Below are 13,566 nucleotides of genomic sequence, written 5' to 3' on the forward strand. Positions count from 1 at the left end.
AAGGCCCAGCAATTGCACTCTTGGGCATTTAGCCTAGAGAGATGAAAACTTATGTTCACATGAAAGCCTGTACACAAATGTTCATAGCAGCTTTACTCATAGTAGCCAAGAACTGGAAACAACCCAGATGTCTTTCAATGAGTGAATAGTAAACAAACTGTAGTACATCCATACCATGAAATATTACTCAGCAGTTAAAAAAAGAAAAAACTATTGATACATACACGAATCTTCAAGAATTTATACTGAGTTTAAAAAGCCAATACAAAAAAGTTATTCACTGTATGATTCAATTCACATATCATTCTTGAAATGACAAAATATAAGAACAGAGAACAGATTAGTGATTACCAAGTGATAATGAGGGGGTCAGGGAAGGAGGGAAGCCTGTGTGACTATCAAAGGGCAACATGAGGGATTCTTCTGATGATGAAAACCTTATATAACTTGACTGTATCAATGCCAATCATTTTGTACATGAATGTCTCCTACAGTAATTTTGTACTCTAGTATTTATAAAATGTCACTATTGTGGGATACTGGGTAAAGGGTACATAAGATGTCCCAGCAGTATTTCTTACAACTGTACATGAATCTGCAATTATCTCAAAATGGGAAGTTTAATTTAAAAAAAAAAAAGGCAATCAGAAAAGAATTTAAACACTAACATATTCCTAGAAAGTAGCCTAAAAGGTAGAGAAATCTCCCAATGTCATTCAACAGAGCCACAGGAATGAAAAATTCATGTGGCCTAAGGTTATGCAGATGTATAAGTTCCTATGATTTCTGCTCAGCTGCAGGAAGGCTCACCTTTTCAGTACCAGTACAAACAAAAGGCTAAGCAGGGTTGCAGGGGTAGCAAGAGAAAAGGAGCATTGAAAATTTTAAAAAAAGGAAAAAAGGAGTGGTTCTTCCTAGAGCCCTTTATAAATATTCTCTGTCACCTGGCTTTCTGTTTTCCATCTAAATGGCCAAGAAGAATTAATGACTATGCCCTTTCTATGGTAGAGACTCACCAGGACCCTGAGGGCAGGGGAAGAATTTGAGTCTTGCCTCACATCAGCCAGATCTTACCTAATCTCTCACACATATTTCTCCACTCCAGCCCCAAGGCTTTGCCCTCGATGCCCTCCCACCCTACCAGAGGCCTGTTCCCCTAGCAGCTCCACTGCCCAGAATAGAGCATCCATGTAGACATCTCATATATCATTGACTGACTTCTAATCATGGGTCGAGCCCACTAGGTCACTCTGTAACATTCATCTTAGTTTTAAAAACATGAGAGGGACATTGTTGGCAAAAATCCAGGAGTAATGAATTCTATGTTCTAGAAACAGAGAAACTGAACTATTTCAATTTGAAAGTAAGAGCTGGCAGGAAACCAACAGAAGCAAAGTCCTCTGGGGAGGAAAGGGGGGTAGGGAGCAAGCTGGTGAGCTAACTTGTAGGCCTGTAAGGTGGGCAGATTTCTTTAAAAAGCAAACAAAGGGGTTTTAGACTTGAGAGACTTAATTGGCATCCAAGGCCAAGAATATGAATAATGTTACATAAAAACCTTGCCCAAGTGAGAATTCTGCAATCGAAGCATTCTGACTTTAATAGCTAAAGTTTAAGGGAAGAGGAATATAGAAAAAGATGTTTATTTTTCCAGTCATATGACATATGGGCTTCCCTGTTGGCTCAGTGATAAAGAATCTGCCTGCAATGCAAGAGATGCGGGTTCGATCCCTCAGTTGGGAAGATCCCCTGGAGAAGGAAATGGCAACCCACTCTAGTATTCTTGCCTGAAAAAATTCCATAAACAGAGGGGCCTGGCAGGCTAAAGTCCCTGGGGCTGCAGAGTCAGACACGACTGAGCAACTAAACAACAATTATAACATATACCATTCATGGTATAAAGATTTAAATCTCATCTTTTTTTTCATCATCATGGCAAGAAAGGTTTGATGCTTTTCAGAATTTCAATGTCTAAGAAAATAGTTAAGCTGGTTTTGTAGGTTACAGACAGTGCTAGGATACTAGGATGCACTTGTTCTTCCCTCCATTAAATGAGAAACTTCATGTATGGACAAGGTAAAATTAAAGAATTAATAATGGCTCAGGGACCTCCCTGGTGGTCCAGTGGCTACCAGTCCATGCTCCCAGTGCAGGGGACCTGGTTTTGATCCCTGGTCAGGGAAGTAGGTTCCTTAGGCCACAATTAAGAAGTTCACATGCCTCAACCAAAAAAGATCCCATGTGCAGAGACTGAATATCCCTCGTGGCACAGCTAAAACTGGCACAGCCATATATATATATATATTTTTTTTTTTAATGGCTTAAGAGCAATTCCAGATCACTTTAGTAATGACAGACAGAAATAGAATTAATAGAAAATTAAAAATCTATTTTTTATGGCTCTTTTCAGTTTATTGCATGAAGGAGTTACACTAGTCCAAGTTAACAGCAGACCCCAAATGGTTACATTATACAAGCTGTGAGGTTTTTAAACTTGTGACAAAGGACAGAAGGGAAATTCTACTCATTACAAGGAAATCCTCACTTAAGCTTCAGTGAGCCAAAAGCCCTTAAAACCCGTGAACCTTCAGCTGGTCGTCCTTAGTCAGTCCAGTCTCTACCAGGAACTGGCATATGTTCTTGCGCTGGTCACCCTGTAGCTGAACTACTTCTCCATATTCTGGATGCTCAATTCCAGTACCATTGCAGGCAAATTTCTTCTTAAATGCCTTCACTAGTTGTTTGTTTTTTTAATCGTAATCATCAGCGACCCCTTGGATAGTAGTAAGGGTCTTCCTGCCGTTTCTCTGTTGAACTCTTCTATGGATATAATCCTCAGTGCCAACAGGATGCAGATCATCACCCTCACTTGCATCAACAAAGGGGTCAAACGAGTTGAGGTTCTGGATAGCAGACCTACGATACGATTCCTTTTCCTCGGTGGAAACGGCCAGCAGAAGGCAGTGGTGGGAGAAGGCGGGCAGCGGGGGCAGAGCGTGGGGAAGCCAGGGCACCCGAGGGGGAGGCTGCTGAGTCCTTGGTGGTGCCTCAGTGACTGGGAAAATCTATTTGTTTTAACTCTTTCCCTTTCTTATACCCTCCTCTGTCCACCTAAAATATTACCAGTGAAATGAAAGAAAGGCACACAGGAAGAAAAACAACAAAGCAAGAGCCTGGGGAAACTATATCTATGTTATATTCTTTCAAATTATAACAGCCATTATAAGTATCATTGGATAGACAGAGATTTATGTAAAAATGCCCATTTCTGGGTTATTATTAATTATAGCAAAGAAGGGAAACAATGTAATGTCCAAAAATAGGAAAATATTTAAGCATTTTATGGTATGTTGATAAGGTGGAATGTTTTACAGCCATTAAAAGAAGTCATAATTTCAGATAGCAAAAATTAAAGAGTGAAATACCTACCAATCGTGGGAATAAGGAGGAAAGGGGACTCTCATACAGTGCCAGTAGAAAAGTGAATTGTTACAGCCTTTTAGGAAAGTAAACTGGCAACATATATTAAAATTAAAAAATACACTGTCCAGACAAAGACCCTGATGTAGGTAAAGAGTATTTGAAAACACAAAAGCAAAAGCAGGTAAGGACTATGCCACGGAATCCTCTTATACAAACATGGGATGCTTTTCATGGAAGTAATCCCAACTGAAAAAGCCTACTTCCAACTCCCTGACCACTCATAAAGTCTCTGGGGTCTACCCTGTGGGATCCTCAAGCCTTGCGTTTCCCTTTAATCCCAGACCTCCGGGTAATACTATCTCTCACTTGGCAACCACTCAGCCACGCTCAGGGACCACCCATATTGTACAGTCACCTAGATGCTTCCCTTTCTTTACTTGCTTCCTCCCACTCACAACATATTAACTGCCGAGTCTGGTTAACTTTAAGTTATTTTCTTGGGCTCCAAAATCACTGCAAATAGTGACTGCAGCCATAAAATTTAAAGACGCTTTCTCCTTGGAAGAAAAACTGTGACAAACTTAGATGACATATTAAAAAGCAGAGACATTACTTTGCTGACAAAGGTCCGTATAGTCAAAGCTACGATTTTTCCAGTAGTCAAGTATGGATGTGAGAGTTGGACCATAAAGAAGGCTGAGCACCGAAGAATTGATGATTTTGAGCTGTGGTGCTACAGAAGGGCTCTTGAGAGTCCTTTGGACAGCAAGCAGATCTAACCAGTCAATCCTAAAGGAAATCAACCCTGAATATTCATTGGAAGGACTGATACTGAAGCTCCAATCCTTCGGCCACCTGATGCAAAGAGCCGACTCATTGAAAAGACCCTGATGTTGGTAGATTAAGGGCAGGAAGAAAAGGGGGCAACAGAGGATGAGATAGTTGGACGACATCATCATTTCAATGGACATGAGTTGAGCAAACTCCAGGAGATTGTGAAGGACAGGGAAGCCTGGCATGCTGCAGTTTGTGGAGTTACAGAGTTGGACATGACTGAGCAACTGAACAGCAACTAGTTCACTTTGAATTTGCAATATGTCTCCCACTTGTTCCTTCTTCCTCTTCCCATACCATCTATCCTGACTCGAGATGGTATTTCCTATCACTTGAATTATCCAATATTAAAACTGGTGTTCTTTCCTCCTTAGCCCTCCCGGCCCCAGTTTATTTAGCACACTGTGACCAAAGCAATCCTCCAAGAAACTCTGGCCATGATACTCTCCTGCATACAAGCACTCAGCGCCTCCTCTGTGGGTAGAGGGCAAACCTCAGCATCCTCAGCAGAGCATTTCACCTCCTCAAGCACCTGGCTTGAAACAGGACCTGAACTTGTAGCCCCAGTGCCTTTGCGTGTTGAATGGTGTACTTAGTTGAATAGCATGCCCTCAAATTCATGTCCACCTGGACAATCAGAGTGTGACCTTTGCAGATGTAATTAGTTTAGATGAGATCTTGCTGGATAGTGGGGGCTCTAAATCAAACGACTGATGTCCTAATGTGAAGGACACATAAAGACACAGAGAGACATACAGAAGGAAGACGGCCACGTGAAGATGGAGGCAGAAATGAGGGTGATGCAGCTACGAGCCAGGAAATGCCCAGGCTCGCCAGCGCCCGCCAAAAGCCAAGGAAGGCCCAGGCTCGCCAGCGCCCACCAGAAGCCAGGGAAGGCCCAGGCTCACCAGTGCCCGCCAGAAGCCAGGGAATGCTCAGGTTCGCCAGTGCCCGCCAGAAGCTAGGGAATGCCCAGGCTCGCCAGTACCCGCCAGAAGCTAGAAAGAGTCAGGGAGTGATCTTTTCCAGACTCTTCAGCAGCAGCATGTCACTGCGGACACCTTGGCTGTGGACTTGTACCTTCCAGAACTGTGAGAGAATAAACTATTGTTTTAAGCCACCGGGTTTTGATAATTCTATGGCAGCAATAGGAAACTAACACAATTCACTAGGAGAACTGTCAAAAAAACCCACAAAACCAAAGACAACAACAACAACAAACAACATCCAAAAAACTCAATTTAGCCTAAGGGAAAAGAAATTTATCAGAAAGGTATTACTGTATCTCAAGGATCCCAAGAACAGAAATGCAGCTGAACCTCAGGAATGTCCAAAATCAGAGACACAGCGGTCACCAGGATTTTCGGTCTGTGATGTTTTCCCCTCTGTATGCCCTCCATTTCTTTTTCTTACTCTTCCTTTCTCTTTTCCTCTTTTCCTTCTCTTCTCAAGGTCATAGTCATTGAGAGCTCCAAAACTTAACTTCTGTTAACCAAGAGAAAGTGACTACTTTTTTGCTTAGTTTCAGTTCAAAATTCCCAAGGAAGAACTGATTGGCCCGTTGAGTAAGAATTCCACCAACATTCACCAACTAATATTATATGGTCAGAAGATGATTCTTACAGAAACCATGTGATCACACGGTACCAAGAAGATGATTTTTATAGAAATACAATTAGGAGGGGGAAGGAAAAAGGAACCATTTGTGTCCTTTGATATTCATGCTTCTCTTTTTCTGGAAGTCATTTTTGATTCTTTATCTCTGCTTGCTGAAACTGCACACCCCTTTCAAACTCTGGCTTAAATGTCACCTTTTCCATAACATATGTTAATCTTGGCCACTAGACCACGAACTCTCAAAGCAGGATAGGAGTGGGGAGTGTGCCCTGCACTGCTGAAGGGCAGAGCAGGGCGGGAGCTGGGTGGTGCGGAGGGGAGAGCAGGCCTCTGGGAGAAGTTGGGATTGAGAGGTTGTGGGGACTCCTTAGTCAGCAGTAGTGGATGCTAAAACTGGTGGGAAGGCCAGCAGGGCCAGGCACTAGACAGGTGCCACTCTGAAGAGCAGGCCATCCTCTGTCAGACAGCAGCCCTTACTCTGGCACTTGGCACTTCCAAGGCTCTTCTCAGGCATCCAGATGCCATCTCAGGCAAGAGCATGAACTCGGAGTTGAATTTTGATGGAAGACACAAAAATACAGCTAATGGAAAATTTAAGAGCACTCCTGTCCACCACCCAGCTGGGTAGGAGGTTCAGGCATAAGATCAGTTACAGTAAATTTAATACTTCAACATTACAACCAAAAGCTAAATGTGAGTCTGTGCTATAACCCATACTAATCAATGTTTGGCTATATTTTTGTTTTATAAGTCATATTATGACAATGTGGTGAACTTGCAGCTTTTATGTCTAGGACTTGCTGATGTTCTTTTTTTTAACTGTACTCATTGCTTAATACAGACACAATTAGTCCTGCAGGTCAGTTAGAAGTCCCTTGGACAATCAAAGAGCAAGTTAATAAAGACCAGTATGCCATGCGCTCAGCTCTTTTAGAGAAAGAAAGAATCATGCTGTGACTTGGAATTAAGGCTAGTGTGGCATTTATTACATGCATGGAGCATGTGAGATCAAGGAGGTGGGAGGGGGAACAGACAACACCGGCAGAGATCTGGCTCCTTGCCCTGCTCCCCACCCTCGGGCCCAGGCAGAGAAGAGTTCTTATCTGTGGACCAGCTCAGTCATCAGGCCAGAGCACTAGTCAGGCCCATGCTTCTCCAGGCAGGATTGACTCATCAGTCAAAATCTCTCTTCCCCTGCTTCCCCACCTGCCATCCAAGTGAATCTATTTACTCAAGGTTAACTTTAGTGCATCCAAAGAAAAGTATTCGAAAGTTACTTTGGTGTTGAAAAATTAATGCTTGCCTTGACAAAATCAAAATCCAAGGAGATATTTAAGTTAGCTTATACTGGTGGCTCAGAGGATAAAGCGTCTGCCTGTAATGCAGCAGACCTGGGTTCAATCCCTGGGTTGAAAAGATCCCCTGGAGGAGGAAATGGCAACCCACTCCAGTATTCTTGCCTGGAGAATCCCATGGACAGAGGAGCCTGGCGGGCTATAGTCCACAGGGTCACAAAAAGTTGGATACAACTGAGCGACTTCACACACACACACGTATATAGATTTATAAAGTTTTATAGATATAGTTAAATTTAAACAATCCCTTCTAAAGGGACTTTTGATTAATGGTTGGTCACATTAAATGGTCATTAATTAATCTATTTAAAAATTTTATAACTTTATAAATATTAATATATATAAATATATATATTAAGTTCTTCTGTTGAATGACCAAAAAATTCAACTGAAACCAAAAAACACTTTCCGAGTACTTAAGTAATTTACATATATCTAATAAATTAATCTTATAAATATGTTAATTTTAAGTTCTTTTAAATGTCTAATGTTGCATTTACATTTGAAACATTTCCACTTAAAATCACAAATGCAAAATCAATTACTTAGTTACACCTTTTAAATAAGCATTACACATAAAGTGTGTTATTATTCTATTAGATCTTCTAAACATTATAAAAACATAAAATACTAAATATACAGAATCCTTTACACAAAAATACTAATATTATGTGTTTGATTTTTAGTACATTTCTATATTTAATTGTAAGCTTTCCCAATGTTTTAAAAAACTCTTATTGCTTAAAAATATGTTTATCTTCTCAAATTCTTTTGACGATATTCTAAAGCTAGTTGAATTGCATATAAGGTCTGAAGCCATAAATATCTAGGGGAATTTTTCTCATATAGCACCACAAAGAAGAGTCCCTTTATACACTTAATATATCATAAACTACAAAACCTGAAAAGGGACTTGATACCAGCCTCCAAAACGGCCTCCAATGATGCTATCCTCCCGCTCGTTACTCCCCTGTGTAGACATTCTGCTCTGAATGGGCCTGACCTGTAATCAATAGGCTATTGTGGAAATGATGGAGAATGACTTCTGAAGCTAGGTCATAAAAGACATTGCTTCTTCTACCTTGCACACCGCTGGATTGTTTATTGTGGAGGAAGCCAGCTACTCATGCAGCCCAGGGAGAGGTCTATGTGGTGAGGAACTGAGTCCTCCTACAATAGCTAGAATTAAATTGCCATGTTCATGAATCTGGGAAGCAGCTACTCTAGCCCCAGTGAAGCCTTCAAATAACTGTAGTCCCGCCGAGCATATTGACTGCGACATGAGGAGATATCCAGACTCAAAACTGAGCAGTCTCACCCTACTGTGTGGTCCTGGTGTGGAACCTGGTCTCAGCCTCAGCCTTGCTGGACCAAGGAATCCTCAAAGTGAGAGAGCTTTGAACCATCATGAAAATGTGTAAGCAAGATTCCAGTGTCCTGCACACTGAAGAAATGTACTTACTGAGGGAGTGGGTGGAGGGTCGTGGGGGTAAAATACCACTTGCTACTCATAAAACTAAGTCAGAAGAACATACCAAGGAAGAAAAGCCAGATACTGAGAAGGCAGAGGAAAACATAAAGACAGACAAACTTTCAAGTGAAGGAAAGTGCTAGCTGCTCTGTGGTATCCAACTACAGCCCGCCAGGCTCCTCTGTCCACGGGATTTTCCAGACAAGAATACTGGAGTGGGTAGCCATTCCCTTCTCCAGGGGATCTTCCCAATCCAAGGATTGAACCCGCATCTCCTGAACCGCAGGCAGATCCCTTATGGTCTGAGCCACCAAAGAAGTGCATATCAAGTGAGGTAAGTAACACCCTGTTCTAACAACACAAGAGAAGACTCTACACATGGACATCACCAGATGGTCAATACAGAAATCAGATTGACTATATTCTTCACAGCCAAAGATGGAGAAACTCTATACAGTCAGCAAAAACAAGACCAGCAGGTGACTGTGGCTCAGATCATGAACTCCTTATTGCCAAATTCAGACTTAAATTGAAGAAAGTAGGAGCCTGGTGGGCTCCAGTCCATGGGGTTGCTAAGGGTCAGGCATGACTGAGCGACTTCACTTTCACTTTTCACTTTCATGCATTGGAGAAGGAAATGGCAACCCACTCCAGTGTTCTTGCCTGGAGAATCCCAGGGACAGGGGAGCCTGGTGGGCTGCAGTCTCTGGGGTCACACAGAGTCAGACATGACTGAAGCGACTTAGCAGCAGCAGCAGCAGGGAAAACTACTAGACCATTCAGGTACGATCTAAATCAAATCCCCAACAATTATACAGTGGAAGTGACAAATAGATTCAAGGGATTAGATCCCTTAGACAGAGTGCCTGAAGAACTATGAACAGAGGTTTGTAACATTGTAGAGGAGGCAGTGATCAAGACCATCCCCAAGAAAATGAAATGCAAAAAGGCTAAATGGTTGTCTGAGGAGGCCCTACAAATAGCTGAGAAAAGAAGAGAAGCTAAAGACAAAGGAGAAAAGGAAAGATATACCCATTTAAATGCAGAGTTCCAAAGAATAGCAAGGAGAGAGATAAGAAAGCCTTACTCAGTGATCAATGGCAAGAAATAGAGGAAAACAATAGAATGGGAAAGACTAGAGATCTCTTCAAGAAAATTAGAGATACAAGGGAATATTTCATGCAAAAATGGGCACAATAAAGGACAGAAATGGTTTGGACCTAACAGAAGCAGAAGAGATAAAAAAGAGGTGGCAAAAATACACAGAAGAACTATACAAAAATGATCTTTGTGACCCAGATAACCACAATGGTATGATCACTCACCTAGAGCCAGACATCCTGGAATGCAAAGTCAAGTGGGCCTTGGGAAGCATCACTATGAACAAAGCTATGGAGGTGATAGAATTCCAGTTGAGTTATTTCAAATCCTAAAAGATGATGCTGTGAAAGTGCTGCACTCAATATGCCAGCAAATTTGGAAAACTCAGCAGTGGCCACAGGACTGGAAAAGGTCACTTTTCATTCCAATCCCAAAGAAGGGCAATGCTAAAGAATGTTCAAACTACCACACAACTGCACTCATCTCACACACTAGCAAAGTAATGCTCAAAATTCTCCAAGCTAGACTTCAACAGTATGTGAACCATGAACTTCCAGATGTACAAGCTGGATTTAGAAAAGGCAGAGGAACCAGAGATCAACTAGCCAACATCTGCTAGATCATTGAAAAAGCAAGAGAATTCCAGAGAAACATCAACTTCTGCTTCACTGATTACACCAAAGCCTTTGACTGTGTAGATCATAACAAAGTGGAAAATTCTTCAAGAGATGGGAATGCTAGACTACCTTACCTGCCTCATGAGAAATCTGCATGCAGGTCAAGAAGCAAAAGTTAGAACTGGAAATGGAACAACAGACTGGTTCCAAATTGCAAAAGGATTACATCAAGGCTGTATACTATCACCCTGCTTATTTAACTTATATGCAGAGTATATCATGCAAAATGCCAGACTGGATGAAGCAGAAACTAGAATCAAGATTGCCAGGAGAAATATCAATAACTTCAAATATGCAGATGACACCACCCTTATGGCAGAAAGTGAAGAGGAACTGAAGAACCTCTTGATGAAAGTGAAAGAGGAGAATAAAAAGGCTGGCTTAAAACTCAACATTCAAAAAACTAAGATCATGGCATCCAGTCCCATCACTTCCTGGCAAATAGATGGGGAAACAATGGAAACAGTGACAGACTTTATTTTGGGGGGCTCCAAAATCACTACAGATGGTGACTGCAGCCATGAAATTAAAAGATGCTTGCTCCTTGCAAGAAAATCTATGACCAATCTAGACAGCATATTAAAAAGCAGAGACATTACTTTGCCAGCAAAGGTCCATCTAGTCAAAGCTATGGTTTTTCCAGTAGTCACGTATGGATGTGAGAGTTAGACTATAAAGAAAGCTGAGTGCTGAAGAATTGATGCTTTGGAACTGTGGCGTTCGAGAAGACCCTTGAGAGTACTGTGGACTGCAATGAGATCCAACCTAGGATCCAGTCCATCCTAAAGGAAATAAGTCCTGAATATTCATTGGAAGAACTGATGTTGAAGCTGAAACTCCAATACCGTGGCCACCAGATGCAAAGAACTGACTCATTGGAAAGGACCCTGGTGCTGGGAAAGACTGAAGGCAGGAAGAGAAGGGGATGAGAGAGGATGAGATGGTTGGATGGTATCACTGACTCAATGGACAGGAGTTTGAGCAAGCTCCAGGAGTTGGTGATGGATAGGGAAGCCTGACGTGCTGTAGTCTTTGGGGTCACAAAGAGTTGGACATGACTGAGGAACTGAACTAAAGTGATCTATAATAAAAATGTAAAGTATTATTGAATCAAACACTGATGCCTGCCAAGGAATGGGAGATGAAAATGTTGAGATAACAGGGGATGATGGATCAGGCAAATGATAAAAATGTGGTTGCCATTGCAGCCCTAAAGGATGGTGAGCTACAGAAAGCCATTGACTTGTTCACAGCTGCCATCAAGCTGAATCTTCTCTGTATGCCAAGACCCCATAGACAGCAGCCCACCAGGCTCCCCCATCCCTGGGATTCTCCAGGCAAGAACACTGGAGTGGGTTGCCATTTCCTTCTCCAACTCATGAAAGTGAAAAGTGAAAGTGAAGTTGCTTAGTCGTGTCCGACTCTTCACAACCCCGTGGACTACAGCCTTCTGGGCTCCTCTGTCCATGGCATTTTCCAGGCAAGAGTACTGGAATGGGGTGCCATTGCCTTCTCTGAAGAGAGCCAGAGTCTTCATCAAATTACAGAAGTCAATTGCTACCATCTGAAACTTTGACAGAGATACTGAAATAAATCCTGATTCAGCTCAGCTTTACAAGTGGGCAGGAAAAGCACACGTACCTCTGGGCCACTGGGTAGAAAAAGTCCATGGTCCTGCCCTTGACTGTAAACAATGAAGATATTAGTGTAATGCTGAAAGAAGTTCAACCAAGGGCCCAGAAAACTGCTGAACAACAGAGAAAGTCTGAGTGAGACCATGAAGACGAAAGGCTCAAAGAAAAAATGGAAAGGGTTAAGAAGGCTTGGGAGGAACAGAAAAGACTCCAGAAGGAAGGAGAAATCAGAAGACAAACAGGAGCTCAATATAGCTATTTTTCAGGTGGCTTTCCATGGGCAACACCTGCTAATTTTCCTGGAAGAATGCCTGGAATGGGATGGGGTATGCCTGGAATGGCAGGAATGCTTGGGCTCAATGAAATTACTAGTGATCCAGAGGTTCTTACAGACAATGCAGGTTTCAGAAGTTATGACGGCCTTCTAGGATGTGATCCAGAACTTCAATATGTTGAAATATCAGAGCAGCCCAAAAGTTGTGAGTCCTTCTGCTGAAAAACAAAACCCGCTAAGCTGGTCCCAAATTCCTGATCCATAAACACTGTGTAAGATAATAAACATTTATATTCTTGCTAATTTAAATTTGGGGGTAATTTGTTATATAGCAGTAGATAATTTACAGGGAATGGCCATATTAGCCCATATCCCTAAATCCAAATCATTATCTAATTTTCAAGCCTGATTGGCTCTCATAAACCTCCAGTCCAGTGATTGTATCACTGGCTGGGATTAAAACTATTTATTGTTTCACTTCATCCTGAAGTTTTTTTCCTGTCTTTTCTATGTGTTGGGCCCACAATGATAGAGAAACATTAAAATATATCTAATTCCCCTTCTTACAAGTCTGTTACTGACTCTATCACAACTTCAAGGAACTACATTCTACTGCCACCTACCATCACAGCATTCTCCACTTGACCAGACTGAAAGCTTCTTTTTGACTCCACTACACAGCTTGCACCAGCAAGCATCACCATGGTAAAGATGCAGGTTCAATCCCTGGGTCAGGAAGCTCTCCTAGAGAAGGAAATGGCAACCCACTCCAGTATTCTTGCCTGGAAAATTCCATGGATAGAGGAGCCTGGTGGGCTACAGTCCATTGGGTTGCAAAGAATCAGACATGACTGAGCAACTGAGCACAGCACGCAATTTGCAGGATCTTAGTTCCCCAAGCAGGGATTGAATACACACCCCTACAGTGGAAGCACAGAGTCTTAACCACTGGACCAACAGGGAAGTCCTGAAAGTGTATATTTTAGCAATAAAAGATGGAAGCATATTTTCTAGCAGCCCACTACTAAAATATCTGCGAAGTCTAATAAACATCTCAGACTTAACATGGTTTAGAAGAGCTTTTGATTTTCCTCTCCCCTAGGCTACTCATCCCAGTCTTCAACAGCTCCATCAGTGACACCATCAACCACCGAGATGCTTATACCAAAAACCTAAGTCACTC

The 13,566-nt window shown here is 42.0% G+C and overlaps 2 pseudogenes; one reads left to right on the forward strand and one right to left on the reverse strand.

Moving 5' to 3' along the window:
- Window positions 1–2,567: 2,567 nt before the first annotated feature.
- LOC138093532 (eukaryotic translation initiation factor 1 pseudogene) lies at window positions 2,568–8,208 on the reverse strand (annotated as a pseudogene).
- Window positions 8,209–8,633: 425 nt separating this feature from the next.
- Window positions 8,634–12,648, forward strand: LOC138093533 (hsc70-interacting protein pseudogene; annotated as a pseudogene).
- Window positions 12,649–13,566: the final 918 nt, after the last annotated feature.

This window comes from Capricornis sumatraensis, chromosome 17 (genome assembly GCF_032405125.1).
Source record: "Capricornis sumatraensis isolate serow.1 chromosome 17, serow.2, whole genome shotgun sequence".
Classification (NCBI taxonomy): domain Eukaryota; kingdom Metazoa; phylum Chordata; class Mammalia; order Artiodactyla; family Bovidae; genus Capricornis; species Capricornis sumatraensis.